This window comes from Phaseolus vulgaris, chromosome 3, assembly GCF_000499845.2.
Source record: "Phaseolus vulgaris cultivar G19833 chromosome 3, P. vulgaris v2.0, whole genome shotgun sequence".
Classification (NCBI taxonomy): domain Eukaryota; kingdom Viridiplantae; phylum Streptophyta; class Magnoliopsida; order Fabales; family Fabaceae; genus Phaseolus; species Phaseolus vulgaris.
The window spans coordinates 4029092-4043707 of record NC_023757.2 but is presented as its reverse complement, the minus strand read 5'-3'; positions in this window follow the sequence as shown (position 1 = coordinate 4043707).

The window sequence follows — 14616 nt, the reverse complement described above, 5'->3', positions numbered from 1 at the left end:
TGTGGAGGAACAATTTTAAATTGAAATAGAGGTTGAAGACGGTTTTGAATTGAAAAAATGGTTACTTTTCAAACAGTTGCATAGAAAGAAGAATGTCTCTTCAAATTTGAGAGAAAGAAAAATATTAGTGGAAATACTGGAGAAGAATAATACTGGAGAATAACGGTTTTGAATTGCAAAAGTGGTTAATGTGTGTGACATTCTTAGGAAATAAAATTTTTAAAGAATAAAACACTTAGAATGATGATCAATTACTCGCATTGGTTAAGGCAATTCACACAAAATATAATAATTTTACATAATAATATAAGAAATGAGGATACACAGGTGCGTGAGCGCTTGTGTTCCCGCTAGTATTAATAATATGAATAATATTAATAATATGAATAATCTATACCTATATATAAAGGGGATTCCTCTTCTAACTGTCATATAATATTATTTCAATTTTATTCTTAGATTTATATTTTATTTCATTATTTTAAAAATTTAAAAATATATTATTTCATTTTTTTAACAGTTTTAAATGTATAACAGAAATATATAACAGAAGAGATAACATTATTTTTAAAAATCAAAATTAAATATATCTTTTTCTCCCATTATTTTCTCTCATCAAACGATCTTTTCGTTTTCATATTCAAATTCATATTCAAAATATGAGAAGTCATTCTTACGTTCCACGACCACGAACCCAGGAACCCAACCAGTAAGTGTTGTCTTTCAATTATAAAATAGAAGATGAAATTGCAAATAGAAGATGAAATTGCAATGTATGAATTTACTTTTATTTTTTATTTATTGATAATAATATTATTCTTATTGTGCTAATACATAAAACATTGAAAAGGAAAGAACGTACCGCTGCAATTGTCAGGTTGAGTGCCATGGCGATAGTGGATTCATAATGGTAGTTGATTTTCAATTACAAGGATTCCATTTAGAAACTGTTGCCACTGTAAAATCCTTCAGGTTTCAGATTTTTTCAAACTTTTTAAATTTGAAACTTTTCAAAATTTTAAATTTTCAAAATTTTTAAATTTTAAATTTGCGAAATTTTTAAATTTCAAAAAATTTCAAACCCTAAAGTAAAACACTTCAAAAAATTTAAAATTTAAATTTTAAAAATTCTTAAATTTTCAAAAATTTAAAATTTTTTAAACCCAAAAAATCTTTAAATTTTAAAATTTCGAAATTTTCATATTTCAGAATTTTCAAATTTCGAAATTTTGAATTTTAATTTTTTTTAAATTTTCAAATTTTAAAATTTAAATATAAACTGAAGGCTTTATAAACCCATCAAATATCTTTTTCGTTTTCTATTTTCTTATTCAAAATATTAGTCGTAATTTTGTTTCAAGAACCACGAAATCAAATCAACCAGTAAGTAGTGTTTTTCAATGGCTTCTACACAGTTGACTCTTGCAAATTCGTAAGTATGTATATAATTATTGATTTGTGTTTCTTATAATAATTATCAAAACCATTCCATTAACAAGGTTCTCCATTTTTTGTTTCGTGAACATTTATAACTCTCTCAAATTAATCTTTTGGTCTCATTACCTTTTCTCTCTCTTATTTTCTCTCTATTCTTTGTATCTCTTTTCTTCCTTAATCTCTTTTAATTTTATTATATGCGATTTGCAGTTTGAAGAACTTTCACGCGTTATGGCCTGAGATTTGCAAGCTATTGTGGGATGCACCATTGCCCTAGCCACCACTATGGACAACCCGAATCTCATTCTTTCTCAAGATTTTTGTGCTGAACAAGATGACCTACTTTGTGATTTTCGGAAATTCTCATAAACCAAAACGGTGCTTAATGAATTGGAAGAGATTTACAAACCTTTCTACCCTCATGTTCATAACAACCCTCAGCCCATCATTTCATGTTTCCAACCTATCCCTCATAAAAATGTCAAAGAACTCAAACTATCAAGAAGCATCTAAATGCAGAAGAAGGTAAGTCATTCATCCAACTGAAATTGAAAATTGATGGTACATGTATAATTTTGTTTTGTTACATTAAAAGTCAACCTCTTATGTAATATCATCAAGAATGAGGGTGGTGAAGCATATGACCGCGGCAGACACAAAAAGGGTAGTTTTGAATTTAAATTTTAGGCAATTTTGGTATTCACTCTCTTATCTCCCCAGAGTCAACTTTTCCTATCCATGTTACAAAGACTCATGGGAATGTGGAAAAATCATAAACCAATTAATGGTGACACTTTACTCAATTTTTACTAATAATGTGTAAATAATAATATTATTTATTCAATTTTACTATTAAATATAATTATATAAAAATAAAAAATGCGGATACACAGGCACGTGAGTGCCTGTGTTCCCGCTCCTATTAATAATAGGAATAATATTAATAATATGAATATAATTTATATTATTATTATTAATAATAATCTAATTTATATTATTATTATTAATAATAATCTAATTTATATTATTATTATTATTATTAATATAATTTATATTATTATTAATATAATTATTATTATTATATTAATAATAATTAATAATAATAATTATATTAATAATAATAAGTATAATAAAAATCATAATATGACCAAAGAACTTGTATGGTATAGTAGTTAATGTTATAGTAGTTAATGTTTCTTTGGTCATTGAAAGGACTTGGATTTGAGTCCTACCGATATAAGTTATTGTGGAAAGGACTTAAATTTGAGTCCTACCGGTATAAGTTATTGTGGAAAGATAAGAAATTCAGCATGTGTTATTTTCATTCTTTTGATTGTTAGAGTTTTATTTTAAACACTAAAGAAAGTATAGGTAAATTTGATTTGAGAAATGATGAATCAATTTTACTAGGATAGTCATAAATGTCTATAGATTCTACAATTCTAGAACATCTACACGTGAAGTAGTCATAAATGTAAGATTAAATTATTACAAACTTGATAAGTTATACGAACTAAATGATTCTTTTGCTAATATGAAGATACAACAAATCATAAAAAGGAAAAAAAAACGTCCTAGAAGAACAACAACTATAACAATCTATAAACCTATCACACTATCCAATATAGAATACAGAACATACTATACGAAACTCAAATGGAAAAGAATCATCCATCCGAAATTTTTAAGTCACAAATGGTTTGATATATGAAAAAAAAAAGATAGTTTAAAGTGATTTTTTAAAATGTTTATTTTACTTCTAAACATTAAAAAAAATGCATGTAGAAAAAAATATATTTTTAAGATTTTTTTATTTGATCCGACAAAAATTGACATTATTTATATCTATTTTCATTCCCAATGAGGGATTATGTAGTTCTTTTAAAAAAATATGTTTATTGGTTGGTATTTTTAATTGTTTTTTTATTGAAAATTTCAATTATCATGTAAGTTGAGACATAACATGATAATTAATATATTTTGAACTCTTCCGAAAAATGAAAATTTTAATCATCTAACTAATCCAATACCCAACATGATAATTTTTAAAATTATATGGAAATAAAGATTTTAACCATTAAACGAGTTTGAAACTCAACATGATATTTTTGAAATTTTACAAAAATGAAGGTTTTAATTATCAAGCGAGTACCAGACTCAATATGATAATTAATGAAATTTATGACAACAAAAATTATAACTACAAAACAAGTTCGAGATAATTTATAACTTTTACATAAATAAAGATTTTCATTAACAAGTTAGCTCGAGACACAATATCATAATTTTTGAAATCTATGAAAACAAAAATTTAAATTATCAAACAAGTCCAAAACTTAGCATAATAATTAATAATTTTTGAATTTATTTTTCCATAAATATTTCTTAACAAAACTTAAAGATGAAGTAGTTACTTTTAAAAGAAAAATAAAAATTATAAAATACTTGAAACTCAACTATACATTTTTATAACAAAGAGATGGAGTGAGGATTTTTTTATTATTTTCAAACAAAAACGTAATGGAACAGTATGTTGGTTATTAATTCTGATTTTATTATTATTAATTCTGATTTTATTACTCTTAAACTATTTTACCGTTATATTGCATTAATGATCAATTTATAGGCTTGTTAGTATTCCTATTTTATAGCTTCCAGTAATTGTAATTTTATTATATATATATATATATATATATATATATATATATATATATATATATGATTGAGTAAATCAAAAGGAATAAGATCAGTTTTGCAATTTTATCAGTTGTTATAACCTTTTGTCTTTTCTTATTTCCTTCGATTAGTTCCTACAACTGGTATCAAGAGCTAGTCTGTTATCATGAACTCTACCCAATTATCAATCCCTATCCTTGATGGAAAAAATTACAATCGGTGGTGTGTGCAAATGAGAGTTTTGTTTGATTATCATGAGTTATGGGATGTTGTTGAGGGTGGAGTGTCTGATGCAACTGAGGCGCAACGAGTAGCGCATCGTGATCAGAAGAAGGACAATAAGGCTTTGTATCTCATCCTCCATCAAGGGATGAATGACGAGACTATTGATGTCTATATAAATAAAGTTATTGACTTGACAAATCAAATGAAGACCAATGGTGAAACACATTCAGAGCAAACAAATGTGGAAAAGATTTTGAGGTCTTTAACTCCCAGATTTGAACATGTTGTTGCTGCAATTGAAGAGGCCAATGACATTTCAAAAATGACAGTAAGGTTATTGTCTGGTTCTCTACGAGCGCATGAGCAACGAATGAATGACAATAAGATTGAAAAACCAATTGAACAAGCTTTACAAGCATAAGCCTCAATTGGTAGCTCCTATCCTAAACATGGTACCTATTTCAGCAAAGGTCGTGGTGGCCATAATTATGGAGGCACTTGGCACGGGGAACGTGGTCGCGGAGGACGAGGAGACATTTATAATAAATCAAATGTTGAGTGTTATAATTGCCATAAACGTGGCCATTATGCAAATGAGTGCAGATCAAAAGATGATAATCATGCTGCCAATTGTGCTCAAGAAGACGACAGTAATCACATACAAGATGAAGAGGATCATACAGTACTAATGACAACCACATCAAATGAAACCCCAAACAATCAGACTTGGTATTTGGATACAGGTTGCACAAATCATATGTGTGGTCAGAAGGAGTTGTTTGCAGATTTGGATGACTCATTTCGCACAAAAGTGAAATTCGGTGATGGCAGGTTCGTTCCGGTGACTGGAAAATGGTGAATTCTTATCACATTGAAGAATGGTGATCACAGGTACATCTATGATGTTTTCTATGTACCTGATATGAAAAGTAATTTGTTGAGTATGGGGCAGTTGGCCGAGAAGGGTTATGTGATGCATATAGTTGAAAATAAATTATCAATTTTTGATAAAAAAGGTAGTTTGATTCTTAAATCCTTTTTATCAAAAAACCGCATGTTTCCAGTAGATATTCATATGGGTGATTTCAAGTGTTTGAATGCAATAGTGAATAATGAATCGTGGTTATGGCATTTACGCTTTGGGCACTTAAATTTTCAGAGTTTGGAAAATCTTTCCAAAAGAAATTTAGTGAATGGTTTACCCCATATTCATCACCTGATCAATTGTGTGAGACTTGCATTTTTGGAAAGAATAACAGGACACCATTTGTTAAGGAGCCTTGGCATGCAAAATTTCCTTTGGAGCTTGTTCATACAGATGTTTGTGGCCCGATGAACATATCATCAGTTGGAGGTAATAAGTATTTTTTAACCTTTTTGATGATTTTTCAAGGAAAACCTGGATTTATGTATTGAAAAGCAAGGATGAGGTATTCCACTACTTTAAAATATTTAAAACATTTGTTGAAAGAGAGAGTGGCAGACAAATCAAGATGGTGCGTAGTGATGGAGGAGGTGAGTACAAGTATAACGAATTCAAGAGGCACTGTGAAGAACTTGGGTTGCAACATAACATAACTTGCCCCTACACACCTCAACACAACGGAGTTGCTGAGAGAAAGAATAGAACAATCATGGACATGGCGAGGAGCATGCTTAAAGCGAAAGGTATGCCAAATTATTTTTGGGCGAGGCCGTAACATGTGCGGTATATTTGATAAACAGATCACCCACTCGGAGTGTTCCTAACACAACTCCGATTGAGGCATGGAGTGGAATCAAACCCAATGTGCAACACTTGAAGGTATTTGGGTCAATTACTTGTGCTCATGTCCCCAAGACAGAAAGATCGAAGTTGGATGATAAGGCAGTGAAAATCATTTTCATTGGATATAAGCATGGGGGATACAAACTGTACAATCCAATGACAAAGAAGGTGATTGTTAGTCGTGATGTTACATTTTTCGAAGATGAGGAATGACAATGGAATGCAGTAGCTGAAATAGATTCGAAAAAACGATATATTTATGTTTTGAATGATGATATGGAAGATGGAGTCACTCTTGAAGCACCTGCAGTTCAACCTGAAGCTGCAGTTCAACCTGAAGTTGCAACTCCAATTGCAACTATGATGGAGCGACCAAGAAGGTAGCAGCGACAACCTGTATATCTTCAAGATTGCGAAGTAAATCTTGATGATGAAGTTGATGACAATGGAGATTTGGTTCACTTTTCTTTTCTTGCAGAATCAGAACCTGTGAGACTTGCCGATGCCATTCAACACCCCCAAATGACAAAAGACTATGAATGAAGAATTGATGGCGATTGAGAAGAACAATATCATGACTCAAATTGGGAAGGTTGTTCCAAATCAAAATTAAGGGAGGATGTTGGTTATTAATTCTGATTTTATTATTATTAATTATGATTTTATTACTCCTAAACTATTTTACCGTTATATTGCATTAATGGTCAGTTTATAGGCTATAGGCTTGTTGGTATTCCTATTTTATAGCTTCCAGTAATTTTATTATATATATGATTGAGTAAATCAAAAGGAATAAGATTAGTTTTGCAATATTATGTAATTACGTAAGTTGCTATAACTTTTTTTTCTTTTCTTATTTTCTTCAATTAGTTCCTACAAAGTACATGTATGAAATTCATAAAACATGTATAAAATTCAACCACTAACATGAATCCACGTGTATACCAATACCATTTTCTTTATTTTATGCAATCTTCCGTACGTTTTCGGTGAAGCATTGGTTCTTGGAAAATCCGCATATATATTATACACTAAATTACCAAATTAAAACCTGCGTATTCTTGCAATTGATAAAGGCATAATAAAGGGTTATTAAATATTAAACCTGCGCCACATATACTACACATAAAACGGTTTTCACGAGATCACTCCCATCCTTTATCACAAATAGAGTAGATATTAGAATATTTTATAATATATAATTGGGTTCAAACTTCATCTTATATGTCAGTTTTATGAGGTTGTCAGGCGAACTATCCATAATATGTTATCCCACACACGTGATGTTACTCTTGGCATGAAGGAGTGAGTTTGAGATCTCACACCAACTAAAGATTAAAACATTTAATAGTATATAAATGATGCAAACCTTATCTTATAAGTCAGTTTTATAAGGTTAAGTTAGATTTAAAGTTCACTTCATAATAATTCTTGACAATATTTTTTCTTTCGAAAATGAATAAGTTTTATTTGAACAATTTTAGAGTGATTTTAGAGTTTTAGAGTAAAGTCGCACATAACAATATCATTTTAGTATAAAATAATATAATTAAAATAATATATTAATTAAATTATTTTATTCAAAAAATCATAAAAATTATATATAATTTCAGTTAAAGTTAAAATCAAAATCGTTATTATGATTAACAAAATTATATTTATGAAGTACTAATTTTACTCGGAGTCTTTTATGATCTAAAGTTGTCCATCCTAAAATTATTCAAGTAATATACTCCTTATTATTTTTGAAATTATTTTTACCTAAAATTTTAATTTAGGAAGAAAAAAATTATTGTAATTTCATGCAAAATCCCAATGAGTCCACATGAATTAGAATGGGTATGTAAATAGGCAAAGAAAGAGTAGTGAGAAGAAAAACATGAATTGGCAGAAAATGGTGGCCCCACTCACGTTATTGCAAACAAATGCACCCCTAATACAAGCAAAAAGAAAACGTATGCAAGTATCCCTAAAAAGGGTGGGTGGCAATGGGAACGAATAACACAGTGCATTTAGTAGGGCCCAGCTTAATGAAGATCACACTTACAATTTAATGAAAGCAAAACCTAAAAGACAGTGCAAATAAATTGCACTCCTACACGTCTAAGACAGTGGCAGTACTCCTCTCAAACAATAATGTAAGCACAAACAGATTATGGAAAAGAAAATCCATCAAGATTCTCCAATCACACAAGCAATATGAAATTTACACATCTTATTAAATGTTCGTATTCAACACCTTTAGAAATCGATTTTGAATTATCAAAATTCCACTGGATAACAACCTTCATTTCCAGCAGCAACACCTTGGTCTGCACCAGAAGCCTGCTCTGTGGCAGCATCCTTCTTGGTTACAGTTCAGTGGATCATCTAACATCTAAAAAGATTAGATGATAATGAAGGAATCGCAATAACAGAGATAGAAGATAAACATAAAATGGTAAATGAAAAATCGCGTGCTGAAAAAATTTATGTGATTCGATTGAAACTCACGATGTGGTAAGAAATTCATTAAGAGAGAATATGAGATTACAACACAAAATTTATCTTACTAGTGACTTTCAAATCTCAATTAAAGACACTTGTTAGTTACAAGCTCCTATATATACACATAAAATTATCTAACTAACTTCCAAAAGAGGACGCACCAAACACTTGCAAAATCATTTGTACGGTAACTTAGGAGCGCAGAACACAAACTAATGCTAGAAGTCAAACTAATGCACTATACGGTCTTGTTAGAAGCTCTGATCAAGATAGACAGTCTTGAACCACTAAACGCTCTAACCTCTAGATGATTTACGACCTCTAGATGGTCTAAAAATCTTTGAACATAGATTTTTACTTAACTAAATCTTCACCTTAGTTCAACATAAATTTTTTGATTGGTAAAACACCTACTTTCTCTAAGTCTATTATAGACTTAATCACCTATCAGTTGGATTAGAACCAAACAACGAAAGAACTTATTGTGAGATAAAACTTTCTTGATTATATAAGAGAGATTATGATCCATTGAAACCTTTTTCACCTTCACATATTGTCTAGCAATCTCTTCTTTGAAAGTTGTATGACATTACTATTATGATAGTAGACTGTTACAACTTGGTCTTACACTTTCATCTCCTTAGATAGACCCTTAAGCCACAAAGCTTCTTTCACGGCTTTTTTCATGACAACATACTTTGTCTCAGTGGTTGACAAAGTCACTACCTTATGGAGATTGACCTTCCAATTGATAGTAATACAATATGCATTAAACAAATAATCAATGAGAGATTTTATAATGTTTAAACACCAAGCAAAGTCTGAGTCAACAAACCCTTCTATTGGAACATCTCTAGTAGACCATCTAGCTCCACTATAAACCAAGACTCTTCCAAGTGACCCCTTTAAATAATGAAGGATCCATTTAAGAGCTTGTCAATGTGCTTGTTTAAGGTTAGATATAAACCCACTTACAACACTCACAACATAAGTTGTGTTAGGATGTGCGCAAACCATAACATACATTACAGAACCAACGAGATTACATATAAAAGACCATCCATATAGATTTATTCCTACACCATCTTAGGTGAGTGTTCATTACTCAACTCGTTGTGGGAAGTTATTGTTGAAGATGGATTGAACCCAACAGTTATGAAACAAGTTTTAAGTTTGCCATGTCAAATTTATCAACGATTTTTCTAAGATAGGTCTCATAAGACAAGTACAAACGCTTCAAATCACATCATTTGGTGATCTTAATCCCTAATATCTTCCTAGCACCTCCGAAGTCCTTCCTTCAAACTTGCTACTGAACTAAATTAACCTTTTGTATATCAGGTTTATTATTGCTTGCTATCAGAATATCATCTACATACAATAGCAATATAATGAACAGACCATCTGCTATAAACTTGAAGTAGACACAAGTATCATATTTTTCTATGTTCAAAACCAATTATAGAAATGAATTCATCAAATTGTTTGTTCTATTTTCTTGGAGATTGTTTCAGACCATACAAAGATTAGTTTATATAGTTTGCAAACATAATCTTCATTGCCTCCTACGTCAAATCCTTCTGGTTGTTTCCTATAGATTTTTTTTTTCTAACTTTCCATCTTCCAACTCAAGGTTAAGCTCAACAACCATGGCTAACAACATCCTTATTGATCTATGTTGCACACTAGGGGAGAAAACATCATTATAATCAATTATTTCCCTTTGTGTAAAACCTCTAGTCACTAGTCTTAATTACACTTGATGTTTCTGATGTGTTGTCTTTGAGTGAGATTTGGTAGATGTGTCGTTGGACCATCTCCTCCATGTAACCACTACACTGTCTAATCAAATTGTCTATTCTGTGAAATATTATACCATCTACTATGACTAAAAACACAAAATTAACATAAATAACAATTTTAGCCCAAATAAACTCAATTAGACAAATCCTAACTAAAATAATGGATTTATTCATGATTATTGTCCAATAAATCTATGATTAAAACTTAAAAGTCTGAGTAAAACTATGCTCATGAAATATCCCCATACTAATCTTTTTGCACTTATGGACAAACTCTATACACTCACAAGGGATCAAAGGAACAAAGTACAAACGAATGACAAAATTGATAGCAAATCCTAAGAACACATAAACCTATGCAAAATTTCACCCTTATATAATCCTATGGATTAAATTTATTGAGTTTCATGTTGTGTTCTAAAATTCTAAAAAGATAAGAAAATTCAAGTTCTTGTTCTAAATAAAGATAAGTTAGACTCTTATTATAAAGAGAGCATGAACATACAAAGTATGTTTAATAGGTCTCACGCACATATTGAATGAATTCTTTGAAAAAACATATGATACTTATGATCATATTGACTTGATCTTAAGTATTTTTTCAAAGAAGGGAAGGGCTTATGTGATGACCATAAGAACACCCAAATGTTTTGGATAACATGTCATTGGAAGACCTTGTGGGTATCTTGAAGGTACACGAGCTGGAGCTCCAATAAGATTGACTTCTTAAGAAAGAGAAATCTCTTGCACTCAATGCAAGTGGTACACCTTCACAAAAGTTCTAAACATTGAAGGATTGTCAAACACACCCTTAGAAGAGAAAACCTTTAAAGAAAAATATCATACATATTTTATATCAAGAAAGACCCATCACTTATGGAGAAAGAAACATCACAAAGGCACAATCTTCAAAAGGAAGAGACTAAAAGAACAAGAAGACTCAAATTTTCTATTATGTGTACAATAAATTTTGTCACTTCAAATATGAATTTCGTGACAAGGACATAAATTAAGAGAAATATAAACATTTCTTCAAGAAAGATATCAAGAAAATTCTCATGTTTACATAAAGAGAATTAGATAATTTCAAGTCTGAAAAAAAAAGAAATAAAAAATGTTACAAACCTCTATTTTATGAAAGACGCTATGTTTGATTCCTCATCAAGTGAGTTTGACAATAAGTAGATTTCTCCTGCCTTCACTTTGTTATCAATATCTCATAATTTTCTTTTCAATTCTTCTCTTTCCACACTTTTCTTTTAAAAGAGAATCAATAATAATTATTTAAACAAAAATAGTTTTTTTTTTTAAAAAGTAAGTAGTAGGAGAAAGGATATTAGCTGCTATAGAAAATATTTTTATTAAAAAAATGTTAATTTGACATATGACCACAAAATAATTATACAAAAACTCACAAAAATATTAATAGGAGTTCAATCAGATTTTGACAAACAATATTAAAAATTGAGGATTGAAAATGATTTTTTTTTTCATAATATTTTACATCCATTATTTCTAAATTAAATATTGTCAAAATTTTCCAAACTTCTACTTGACCTCACACAAAAGAATAATAAAACTATGATCTACCACATACGCACTTCTACAAAGGAGTTTAAATAAAACGTATCCAAACATTGACTTTCAGCAATGATATTTCAAAAGAAACCATAGCAATAATGCAAAAACATTCTTAACAAAGTTAACAATCATTGCAATCTTCTCATGAGGAAATCACAACACAGTAGCACCTCACCTTTAATGTTACTTACTCTCTTCATTACAAGTGTAATTGGGTGACTGTGTATCTCTTAACTTTGCATATAACCACACAATTTAGCTTTCTTTTTCATCTCAATCAAAACCATATCATGAAGTGTTTCCTTAATTAAGGTTGAAATGAGAAGATAATTATATTTTTATGGATTAAACAACTCCAGAAAATGAGAGCTCAATTTTCACTTCATTCTAATTAAAAAAAACCCAAATAAAATGTAACCCAAGTTATTCATAACCAAAATCAACAACTACTTTACCCACATTACATTGAAACTCACATGGGTCAGTGATTCACATAAATGTTATTCCACATTTAATAATTAGCAACAATGAACCAAAAGTATGCTAACAAATAGGAAATGATTTCCATGAGGCAAAAATCAAAAGAGCAACTAAAAGTAGAAAACTTTTTTAGAGAATCTAAATGTATAATTTAATTTAAAATTTTATCAAAGTGGAAAACATATTTAACTTCAAAAGTTATCTCTGATATTTCAATTTCTGCAATCAAATATACTTTTAATAAGAAGACACAGGATTGGTATCTTAATGTCATCAGAACATAACCATTTTGCTTATTATGAAACATGTTAAAATTGAATTACATTTACTAACCATTAACTAAAATTAAAAGAATATAAATGTAAATAATGTTATTTATACACTAGAATGAGAGTGACATTGAAACGATACATTAAATCAATGATGTGGACTAAAAAGTTATATTTTTAACCTACTTCCCATCATTAAGAGCATTGAAACAAGTTGCAAGCAACAACTCAAATAAGGATATGTGAGATCTGGGAACTATAAGGAGAGTTATTGGATAATCATAAAATGTTGTCGATATTGGTATTCCATCACCATTTTCTTTTGCACATAAATTATCTGTTACCAATGAAAGAATAGTTCAACCAATGCAACAGAACTAGAAGGCTTTAAAAAATAGTTAGTTGTAAACACTTGAGTGGTTTGGTCATAAAATTCTCTTTTCTACATTAGTTAGAAGCAATCAACCTTTATCACTTAATACAATTAGTTAATGGATTTTATTTCTTGATTTTACGATCCTTTTCTTATCTTGTTGTGAAGGAAAAGTAAAAACACAAAACCAAGTATAAATAAGAATTATATATAGTTTTATTGTAGTTAATTAGTTTTTATATATGTTTCTATATTTCATCGATAGGGTAAAAACGAAAGATTTAAAACCAGGTACATTCATATGGTTATCCAAGAACTACATGTTATTACTTACCTTTACCTAGTTATATAAAGATATCTTCAATTTAGTTAATTTTTTTGAAAATATTTAGTAAAAAGAATAAGATTTTGGAAGTGCTTTCTCTTTAAATTTAATTTATATAAATTATTATATTAAATTTTTCTTATGTCAAAACTTTGTTGGAGATTATCCGTTTAGTATATATATATATATATATATATATATAACTTTGTTGGTTGACTTTCTCGTTGATTGACCTTGGAGACAAGCTCTAACTCCAGTCTGTCTCTTATGGAATCTGTTTTACATCTTGTTGCACTAGGACGCGACTCTTTTGAAACAGTGTGACTCAAGCTCCTTTTATAGCTTATCTCTTGTAACAACTTTCTCTCATGAGAATATAATATCTCAACTGAAAGCATTAGGAAAACATTTTGTTTATGGACACCTTTTTCTTGAGGTGCTACAACAGAAAAGAATCTTATATCTAATGAGAGCATAAAATAATAACAGAACAACCACATGTTAGCAAGATACCATCTTAGGTGCCAACAACAGGAAAATATTCTGCTTACGTGGGCACCCTACTCATGGTGCCACATTATCTTTTATATCTTTTACTATACACGTACCTCAATCTCCGCGTGCCCCAAACACACACCCTTAGGTTAAAATATGTTTACATGACTTAATCATTACCTGTACTAGCATGTACCTCTAGGTTAAAAAATAGCTTTTACTAATAGTCCTGCACCAACGTATAAAACATTATTTTAATTACGCCTTAACAGGCTTACTAACCAAATTGGACCCAATCACATGACTCACTTTGTTGGCCAACAACCGAACTGACTCACCAAACACTAAGTTCTGAGCGCTATATATATATATATATATATATATATATATATATATAAAAGTAGTGAATATGATTATCTTACAAACCAATTTTAAAACTTGTTATTATATCCATAGCCTGAAAATATATATGATGTATTTTTTTTCCTACTTAGTCCTTTATCAGGTATATGCATGGTCTCTTTTGTATGTTTGGTTGGAAGTATTATTATGTGGTTTTGCCTGATTTTGGTGATCTTTATTATATATAACATGGGTGGTTTGTTTGGAGAGGAGAAAACTAATAGAGCTGACTTTATTTTTGGTCATCATATATAATATGCTCTTCGTTATCGATAAATAGTATGATTATTTTTCAG